This window comes from Mercurialis annua, linkage group LG2, assembly GCF_937616625.2.
Source record: "Mercurialis annua linkage group LG2, ddMerAnnu1.2, whole genome shotgun sequence".
Lineage (NCBI taxonomy): Eukaryota > Viridiplantae > Streptophyta > Magnoliopsida > Malpighiales > Euphorbiaceae > Mercurialis > Mercurialis annua.
The window spans coordinates 18,678,605-18,690,059 of record NC_065571.1 but is presented as its reverse complement, the minus strand read 5'-3'; the positions used below and the strand labels follow the sequence as shown (position 1 = coordinate 18,690,059).

General features: G+C 34.2%; 1 long non-coding RNA gene across 1 annotated transcript; it reads right to left on the bottom strand.

Moving 5' to 3' along the window:
• Positions 1-1,114: 1,114 nt before the first annotated feature.
• LOC126667164 (uncharacterized) lies at positions 1,115-2,911 on the bottom strand. Its single transcript, XR_007638100.2, has 2 exons — positions 2,552-2,911; positions 1,115-1,319 (listed from the first exon to the last, which is right to left on the bottom strand). It is a non-coding gene; the product is annotated as an uncharacterized LOC126667164 (long non-coding RNA).
• Positions 2,912-11,455: the final 8,544 nt, after the last annotated feature.

Below are 11,455 nucleotides of genomic sequence, written 5' to 3'. Positions count from 1 at the left end.
ATCTATGACTAAAAAAGACCGATCGCTAAAATCAATTTCGTCACCGTCCAAATTTTCTAAATGCACCTACACAACATAAATAATTACGTTTACAATTCGTCGGATAATAATTATCGACGTTCGGAAATAAATTTTTCCGGTTTTTCCGGAAAAAAAAAACATTTTATTTTTTATTTTTTAAATTTTTCCGGGAACGTCCCGGAGGGACATCCCTCTACAAAAAGGGACGTCTCTTTTCATGGAGGGACGTTGAAGTCACTCTTCCAATGTCCTTCCTTATGGAGGGACTTCCTATATGGAACGTTGAACTTCAACGTCCTCTCATATGGAGGGACTTTGGACGTCCCTCTTGGAGGGACTTCAACGTCCCTCCTTATGGAGGGACTTCCCATATGGGAAGTCCCTCCACAAGGAGGAACGTCCCTCGGGGACGTCCCTCCTTGTGGAGGAATGTCCCTCCGGAACATCCCCGGAAAAATTTAAAAAATAAAATAAAAAAATGTTTTTTTTTCGGAAAAGCCGGAAAATTTTATTTTCGAACGTTGATAATTATTATCTGACATTTTAATCAACTTTTTACGTATTTGTTCGAATGAGTCGAGAGAAATTTTTAGTTTTGGTTTTGCTAAAAGGGCGAAAATGTCTTTTGCAGGGGCGGTGTTAAGTAAAATGGGGCAGCGAATAGTAAAACTCTATTCTTTCCATCACTTTTTTCCATATTTAATCTAGAATTGCTAAATTCCATATATTAGACTGCATGTTTAGGTTGTTTTGCCATGAAATTTCCATAAACTGTATTCTTGCCATAACTGATGTGTTTTTAAGCTTTTGACATGATTGCCTTGAAATTGACTTAGAAATATGTCCATAGGCTGTTTTTGTATGTTTTAATCATTATAAATCAAAAATGTTTGATTCTGATGCTTATAACTCATACTTATAGTTTAAATTGCCATGATTGTCATGCTTGCAATGAAATTGGCTTAGAAACATGTAGTTAGGGTGTTTAATTGTCACGACCCAAATTTATGAGCCGCGACCGGCGCTAGGGAATGGGAGTGGTAGCTCCAAATCCCGTAGCAAGCCTAAAAACCTGTGTAAATTTTTTTGCAAATCAAAACATATTTCATATATTAAAATACATGTGACCCCATTTACAAATAATATCAGAGTTAAAAACGCGTTATACAAAATTCTAGTTAAAATATCTAGACTACTGCGGACTGCTAGAATGAAAACCTTCTTTTTCTTCTTATACAAATGACTTCCGAGAATTAAAACTTCGGAAGCTTAACTCTTCAAATCATATCATACCATCCCTGAAAAATGGGAGGAGCAACGGGGTCAGTATAAAACTGAGTGAGTTCACCAAATTACATGCAATATCACATAAAGGGTTAAAACATTTGAAAACCCATTTTATATATAGAAAATACTCTTTTGAAATCATATTGCATACTCTATTTACTTTCCTTCATAACTCTTTGTTTATTTCATAAACTTATAGTTTATACGTATCTGACATCTTTGATTTTTTATTATGGTATTGATATTTTTCTTTCTCGTTTTGTTGTAATAGTTTTCAATCTTAAATCTTAGGTTATATCATCATGATTCTAAATCGAATTAAATCATTGGCAAGTCTCTTGTGACTTGATCCTTATGGTTGGGTCCCGAGATAGTTCAACCGAGTTACCCATAACCATATGGTACAGTCCCGAGATAATTCAACCGAGTTACTTGTACCATTTCTCAATCCCAAACGATCGATAGGAGTCCCGAGATAATTCAACCGAGTTACTCCTTAGACACGGGTCCCGAGATAGTTCAACCGAGTTACCTTCGTGTCTGCATTCGGACTCTGCACCATGCAGGTCTTTTGAACTTAACTGTCGATTCATATAATTTCTATTGACATTTAATAGGAGTGTTTGTTCACATTGTGTCTCGATCTTGTTTCGTATTGATTCTCGATGTATCGTACTTACTTTTTATTACGTATGAGTTCCGAGGATTATCATCGAGAATGGATGAGATACAGGTCCCGAGATAATTCTACCGAGTTCCACCTTGTATCTCAGTTCTTATTATTGAATATGTCAGAGTTCACTTTTTCTTATCTCATGTATTTATCATTTCGATGATTTATGTTGGGTTTTCTTGATCCTTTATGGACCATGACATGCACATTACAATCTACAAACATACATCTATAACACACGCACGTATGGGTATTCATTATAATTAAAAGTATGTGTAGGAATGTACAATGTATCTTTATAAATATATGAATAATAGTACATATAGGCATGTACTATATTTTTCTTATTTGTATTTGGTTCGATTTATGTCATTTTACTTTACCCATCCCCGGTGCCTTAACATTTATGTTATTATCAAAATAACACATTACGATAAAGCATCATTTTCAAAGCATACATACGTATACATTTTAAAAGTAAACATCTCAAATATATAAATATTCATATAGCTTTTCGTATTAAAATACGTAGCTTTATGAATATTAACGAGTAATTTAAAGTGTACTCACCACTTGCTATCCAAATTCTTCAAATAATTATGACGATATCTCGATCAGTTTGCCTCAAACCTTTTCGATAGTCGCTTGTCCGATCTACGCAAATATAATAATAGCAAGAATTAATAACATTCTAACTATTATTAACTTAACCAAAAATTATGTTTCTAGCCAACTTCGGCTATCGAAACCGCTTACTTAAAATAGTCCGACCCCTAAACGAAATTGACATTCTTAAAGTTTAGAACGTCGCCTACAACTTTAGTTTAGGTCTCCGACCATGAAACGCACCCGAAGGTGTCGAAAACAAGTTCATAAGTTATTTCCTTGGAGCTGTTTACAAGTGCAGGGCAGACTGCACAACAAAATGTTCTGTCCGAAATGAACATCCTAGAGTTCGATTCAACAAAAACTCAAACTTAGACAATTATAGTTAAGATCCTAAAGTTTCCAACAAACGGAACTTGATTTGGACCTATACAGCCCGAGATATTGTCTTTGCAATATCGCTGTTTTGCAAGACATTTTCTGCAAACGTCCTACTTGTTTGCGGACACTTATCTCGTAATTTAATTATGGCCCATTTCAAACACTCTTATCTCCAGGAACCCTAATCAGCATTCATAATGTTTCCATCAATTATTTCAACTTTAAATCAGCCACAATCTATTCATGAAACTCACAATCCAATTTCATCATTGAATCAACATTCACTCTTAAACCATAGAACCTAAGCCATTTGTTATCAATTGTTCATCATTCAACATTTCAAAATTTCCAGCCACAATATTCACAACATAACAGCCTTAGTTCATCTATAATTTAACCATTAAACACTAAATCTAAAATTATAATCCTTAAGGATCATTAAACACACCATTTATCACTTAATTACCGACAATCATCCTCAATTACTCATCCATTTCTCATCCAATTTTAATCTTTCAAATTCAAAATTTTCGGCCATGACCTTTCTCTAATATCTCAGCCTTAATTAATCACCACTTAACCATGAAAACATACAATTCATAGCTTATCATCATCCAAAATCATTAAAACACATCAATCACAAATTCTCACTTTTTGCCGAAATAAACAGCCCTATACTTATCAATTTCGTGCAAAATTTAACCAATAAAAACGTGAATTGATGTTTACCCTGAGTAGATGATTGAATCCCGAATCCATAGCCACCAAAATCATCGAATTTGATCGAGAAACGAGCTCCGTAGTTCGATTCTACCAAAACCGCTCCAAACCTTCATCTTTCTCTCTTCTCCATCTTTCTCTCTTTGTCTTTTTTTTTTAAATGAATGATGATATGAATAAGCTTGAGAAATTGATAAGTGTTGGAAGTCAAGATCTTCCTTAGGAAGTAATTGGCTAATATCAACTTTAGCTCTTAAAATTGCCACCTCCTCATTGTTTAATTCGTAACTTTTCTTTCGTCCAATTTAATTCGTCAATCGCTTAATCATTCCAACTCGATAAACTTTGTATTATTTATATCCAAATAAATAATATTATTTCCCTATCTCATATTTTATTCCGATAATTTATTTTGGCAATTTTGGCCAAAATTGCTCAAATTTCCATTTTGAGCTAACTTGCACCTTTTCTCACTTTTTCGTCCGATACTTCATTTTAATGACCATCGATAACCACTTTATCGATATTATTTTCTTATCTTGAGAAAATAGAGTAAAATACAACTTTCTCCGGAAGTTTGTGGTTAAAAGTCCACTTTAGTCCTTAAAGTGGCTAATGTGCAACTTTAACCCTTATCCTTAACTAATCGTCAAACTTTCTTCTAAAACGATTTCGTATACTTACGAAACTTTGACGATCATTTATTAATAATATTTCACGAACCTTGGCGTGAATATTATTAGCTCTGGCTTTCCAACTTATTTTGTTTTATTCCTCCCTTTTTTTGTCTCGATTAAATCCAATTTATCACATAATAATTTTCCATTTAAATTATTATTCTACGATAATTCCAATAGACCCACTTCGATCTAAGTTCTTATTATCCAACCCTAATCCGATATTCTCGTTCTTAATCTTTAAGGTTATGCCTCGTGGCACTACACGTAACACCTCAAAAATTTAGGTTATTACAATCTTCCCCCCTTATAAAAATTCGTCCTCGAATTTTCATAATCTTTTTATACTACTTATCCAATTCTTATTCATAAATTATCATTCTCTTCTTTCCACACTTTCACTGCTATACTATGATCAATCATTCACTAACTGTTGACTTTACAGTTAGGGTTATACAGTCTTTTATCTATTACTATCCTTAGATGAAAGTACCTCGATATACTTATCGAGTAATTTCTTATACAAACAATCCTAACCATCTTATTACTGCTTGATTCATAATCATTATGAATCAATCCCTTCTTCTTCGATCGACTACAATAATATCTTCTTGCACGTGGGTTAACGTCTCTTTTGTAACTAACTTCTATGTTCGATTCCCCCATTCTCGAGATACTCTCGCTCTTACTTTAAGCGCGGTCGCTATTACTTTACAAACGTGTAAAGTAGCGTCGACGTCTTCGTATTCAACATACGAGTCTGCTTTAAAGATTTACAATTCAAATCTCGATACATTGTGATTCGCATTACAGTACTCGTCGTTCTATATAATTGTCGTGTTACATACGTATGTTTTCATATAGGCCTAACAAGATGATCAGTCTTGTCCTATGCCTCTATATACAGAGTCCCTGTCTGAGCTTACTTACGTTTAAAAACTTATCCGCTTAAAACCATGATACCTTTCATTTCTCAAATCATGTCATAATTGTGCACCGGTGTGATGACTTCTCTCATCACAAGAGTTGCAATAACACTCCTCTTTTCTTTTCAGACACACAATGTATATGATGCATGTCCTACTAGTGAATGCAATATGGATGTAGTGATGTAATTCTATTCGTGTCAATGCAATGTCATTATGAATCGTGTCCGGGCACAATTATGTCTTTTCAAAACATTTTATTTCGATCAAATACCTTTCCTTTCATAAAATGGGGTTTACGTAAGTTTCTCTCGACATACGACTCTGCACTATCTATTAACTATCTTTCTATCGTTCGCAACTATTTACATTCTTTACACATGTAAAGATGTAACTCTATTCGCCTGATTCTGACGTCATTCAAAAGACACGTCCTACACGTTCGCGTTTACACTAGGCTAGCTCAAAAGGTCTGATCACTTTCGAGCTTCTAGTGTTTGGACTTCATGATGTTTGTCTCGATTACATCATGTATCTGGTTGTGTCTAACTAGAAGTCGTCGCGACAACTCTGTCTTTTAGGAAAAAGGTTGTTTCGTGTTGCCCGTGGTATCGTACTACTCGGGATGCGGGTATTCTTTCACGTGGTAACCTTGTTGTCCACATCGAAGACATATGTATGTCCTCTCTTGACAGCTACTCGAGCATCTCATATCACATAGCGAGTGTATGAAACTTGCATAGTTGGAACTTCCTTGTTCCGACAACAAACTAATAGTGCTAGCCCTTTTTAGCTTCTTTCCCTTATCTATCTTTCCTATAAATCCGACTATCTCGCCTTTCTAAAGTCTTGCGAGCATTTCGCTCAGCATAGACTTAGCAAACTTTGCATCATTGAATCATAAGAAACTATTTCTATTCATAACAATCGATTACAATATATAAATTTCATGTATCGTATAAATTATCACAGGCTTACATACCTGTGAGCATATCACTCTCCTGAGTGATCGCGCTGCAAACATACATATCTTATTTATTACATCACATCACTCGTATAATATCCAATCCAACCAATTTATAATTCAATCACTGTCCATAACGATATTCATACATCATATGAGTCTCGAGAGTACATAACTCTTCGCAGACTATAGATACTCGAAAGCGTATTGCTTACTCGAGTAAACACAAACATATATTGTGCTCGCGCACACATCTAACTCGACTCCTAATAGCACATATAGGAGGGGACGTCTTCGTAAAACATTTGAAAAATCGATGAAAAAGATGATAACGTTCAAAAGACATGACTAGAAATATCTATAATCCGCAGTAGTTCCTAGGAAGTAACTGACTCTTTCCTATACTCCAATCACAAAAGAACAATGGCCTAGGAACACTAAACCATTGCTCTGATACCACCTTTGTCACGACCCAAATTTATGAGCCGCGACCGGCGCTAGGGAATGGGAGTGGTAGCTCCAAATCCCGTAGCAAGCCTAAAAACCTGTGTAAATATTTTTGCAAATCAAAACATATTTCATATATTAAAATACATGTGACCCCATTTACAAATAATATCAGAGTTAAAAACGCGTTATACAAAATTCTAGTTAAAATATCTAGACTACTGCGGACTGCTAGAATGAAAACCTTCTTTTTCTTCTTATACAAATGACTTCCGAGAATTAAAACTTCGGAAGCTTAACTCTTCAAATCATATCATACCATCCCTGAAAAATGGGAGGAGCAACAGGGTCAGTATAAAACTGAGTGAGTTCACCAAATTACACGCAATATCACGTAAAGGGTTAAAACATTTGAAAACCCATTTTATATATAGAAAATACTCTTTTGAAATCATATTGCATACTCTATTTACTTTCCTTCATAACTCTTTGTTTATTTCATAAACTTATAGTTTATACGTATCTGACATCTTTTATTTCTTATTATGGTATTGATATTTTTCTTTCTCGTTTTGTTGTAATAGTTTTCGATCGGATCTTAAATCTTAGGTTATATCATCATGATTCTAAATCGAATTAAATCATTGGCAAGTCTCTTGTGACTTGATCCTTATGGTTGGGTCCCGAGATAGTTCAACCGAGTTACCCATAACCATATGGTACAGTCCCGAGATAATTCAACCGAGTTACTTGTACCATTTCTCAATCCCAAACGATCGATAGGAGTCCCGAGATAATTCAACCGAGTTACTCCTTAGACACGGGTCCCGAGATAGTTCAACCGAGTTACCTTCGTGTCTGCATTCGGACTCTGCACCATGCAGGTCTTTTGAACTTAACTGTCGATTCATATAATTTCTATTGACATTTAATAGGAGTGTTTGTTCACATTGTGTCTCGATCTTGTTTCGTATTGATTCTCGATGTATCGTACTTACTTTTTATTACGTATGAGTTCCGAGGATTATCATCGAGAATGGATGAGATACAGGTCCCGGGATAATTCTACCGAGTTCCACCTTGTATCTCAGTTCTTATTATTGAATATGTCAGAGTTCACTTTTTCTTATCTCATGTATTTATCATTTCGATGATTTATGTTGGGTTTTCTTGATCCTTTATGGACCATGACATGCACATTACAATCTACAAACATACATCTATAACACACGCATGTATGGGTATTCATTATAATTAAAAGTATGTGTAGGAATGTACAATGTATCTTTATAAATATATGAATAATAGTACATATAGGCATGTACTATATTTTTCTTATTTGTATTTGGTTCGATTTATGTCATTTTACTTTACCCATCCCCGGTGCCTTAACATTTATGTTATTATCAAAATAACACATTACGATAAAGCATCATTTTCAAAGCATACATACGTATACATTTTAAAAGTAAACATCTCAAATATATAAATATTCATATAGCTTTTCGTATTAAAATACGTAGCTTTATGAATATTAACGAGTAATTTAAAGTGTACTCACCACTTGATATCCAAATTCTTCAAATAATTATGACGATATCTCGATCAGTTTGCCTCAAACCTTTTCGATAGTCGCTTGTCCGATCTACGCAAATATAATAATAGCAAGAATTAATAACATTCTAACTATTATTAACTTAACCAAAAATTATGTTTCTAGCCAACTTCGGCTATCGAAACCGCTTACTTAAAATAGTCCGACCCCTAAACGAAATTGACATTCTTAAAGTTTAGAACGTCTCCTACAACTTTCGTTTAGGTCTCCGACCATGAAACGCACCCGAAGGTGTCGAAAACAAGTTCATAAGTTATTTCCTTGGAGCTGTTTACAAGTGCAGGGCAGACTGCACAACAAAATGTTCTGTCCGAAATGAACATCCTAGAGTCCGATTCAACAAAAACTCAAACTTAGACAATTATAGTTAAGATCCTAAAGTTTCCGTATCAACAAACGGAACTTGATTTGGACCTATACAGCCCGAGATATTGCCTTTGCAATATCGCTGTTTTGCAAGACATTTTCTGCAAACGTCCTACTTGTTTGCGGACACTTATCTCGTAATTTAATTATGGCCCATTTTAAACACTCTTATCTCCAGGAACCCTAATCAGCATTCATAATATTTCCATCAATTATTTCAACTTTAAATCAGCCACAATCTATTCATGAAACTCACAATCCAATTTCATCATTGAATCAACATTCACTCTTAAACCATAGAACCTAAGCCATTTGTTATCAATTGTTCATCATTCAACATTTCAAAATTTCCAGCCACAATATTCACAACATAACAGCCTTAGTTCATCTATAATTTAACCATTAAACACTTAATCTAAAACTATAATCCTTAAGGATCATTAAACACACCATTTATCACTTAATTACCGACAATCATCCTCAATTACTCATCCATTTCTCATCCAATTTTAATCTTTCAAATTCAAAATTTTCGGCCATGACCTTTCTCTAATATCTCAGTCTTAATTAATCACCACTTAACCATGAAAACATACAATTCATAGCTTATCATCATCCAAAATCATCAAAACACATCAATCACAAATTCTCACTTTTTGCCGAAATAAACAGCCCTATACTTATCAATTTCGTGCAAAATTTAACCAATAAAAACGTGAATTGATGTTTACCCTGAGTAGATGATTGAATCCCGAATCCATAGCCACAAAAATCATCGAATTTGATCGAGAAACGAGCTCCGTAGCTCGATTCTACCAAAACCGCTCCAAACCTTCATCTTTCTCTCTTCTCCATCTTTCTCTCTGTCTTTTTTTTCTTTTTTTTTCTTTTAATGAATGATGATATGAATAAGCTTGAGAAATTGATAAGTGTTGGAAGTCAAGATCTTCCTTAGGAAGTAATTGGCTAATATCAACTTTAGCCCTTAAAATTGCCACCTCCTCATTGTTTAATTCGTAACTTTTCTTTCGTCCAATTTAATTCGTCAATCGCTTAATCATTCCAACTCGATAAACTTTGTATTATTTATATCCAAATAAATAATATTATTTCCCTATCTCATATTTTATATTCCGATAATTTATTTTGGCAATTTTGGCCAAAATTGCTCAAATTTCCATTTTGAGCTAACTTGCACCTTTTCTCACTTTTTCGTCCGATACTTCATTTTAATGACCATCGATAACCACTTTATCGATATTATTTTCTTATCTTGAGAAAATAGAGTAAAATACAACTTTCTCCGAAAATTTGTGGTTAAAAGTCCACTTTAGTCCTTAAAGTGGCTAATGTGCAACTTTAACCCTTATCCTTAACTAATCGTCAAACTTTCTTCTAAAACGATTTCGCATACTTACGAAACTTTGACGATCATTTATTAATAATATTTCACGAACCTTGGCGTGAATATTATTAGCTCTGGCTTTCCAACTTATTTTGTTTTATTCCTCCCTTTTCTTTGTCTCGATTAAATCCAATTTATCACATAATAATTTTCCATTTAAATTATTATTCTACGATAATTCCAATAGACCCACTTCGATCTAAGTCCTTATTATCCAACCCTAATCCGATATTCTCGTTCTTAATCTTTAAGGTTATGCCTCGTGGCACTACACGTAACACCTCAAAAATTTAGGTTATTACATTAATTGAATTTGAACATTGTATTTCGATTCTAGTATATTCCAGTGTGTTTTTGATGCGCTTTGATTCGTTTTTGGGTGTTATTGCATGAAACCCGAGCCAAAAACGATAAAGTTCCTTAGCTTGAGTATGGAGGCGCCACCACCACGTCATGGTGGAGCCACAGCCACTCCCAGTGGTGCCACCATGGTGTCTCCCTTCTTCGTTCCAACTGCTTCCATATCTTCTAAACGCGATTGTAATTTTGTTTTTGTGTTTCCGGATTCATTCGAACATGAAACTAGGCCCCGTTTGAGCTCACAGACATGCAATTAGTTGTATGATCTCTTTTTAGGTTGTAATGGGTCAAAAACAATATACTTTAGGCCCCAAAACCCATTATAATCTTCCATGACTACCAAATGCTAATTCAATGTATAATGCATTCTAAGTGATGTTATATTATGACACAAAAACACCAACAAAACCCAAAAGTAAGCATTTAGAAAGTGATCTAAAATCAATAAACGATATAAACGAGAAAAATCGGATCGAAAAATTCTTTGAAATTGTAACATGTGAGCATATGAACACAAAAACACTAAAACATGCAAATATAATGAATTGGAAGCATAAAAAAATTTAATAATACTTATGATGTATGAGAGACTGGTTTGGGGTCCTCAAAATACCGTTATGAGTCCTTAACTCGTTTGTCGGCGATCTGATTGAAGAACCCAGCACAGTTCTTCATGCAAATTGATTTTTTGATAGATCGAAGTGTATCAATTGATTTAATTATGGTGTTTGGTGGCTATTTGATGGCTGAGATTTGCGCGCTTGCAAGCAAAAATATGTATATTTTTTAATTAAAAAAAATACCACCCCGACTTAATTGTTAATGTGTTATTTATAGTGTTAGGGCTTGTGTTAAGGTTTTCTCGGTTTAGTTAGGGGTTATTTTGGTGTTTTAATATAATAATTATAAGTAATTTTAAAAATTTATAGGGTGTGCCATGAAAAAGTGGGTAAAATTGCCCCTTTCGGTCACTAAAAGTGTCTAAAATGACTTTCAAAATCGATAAG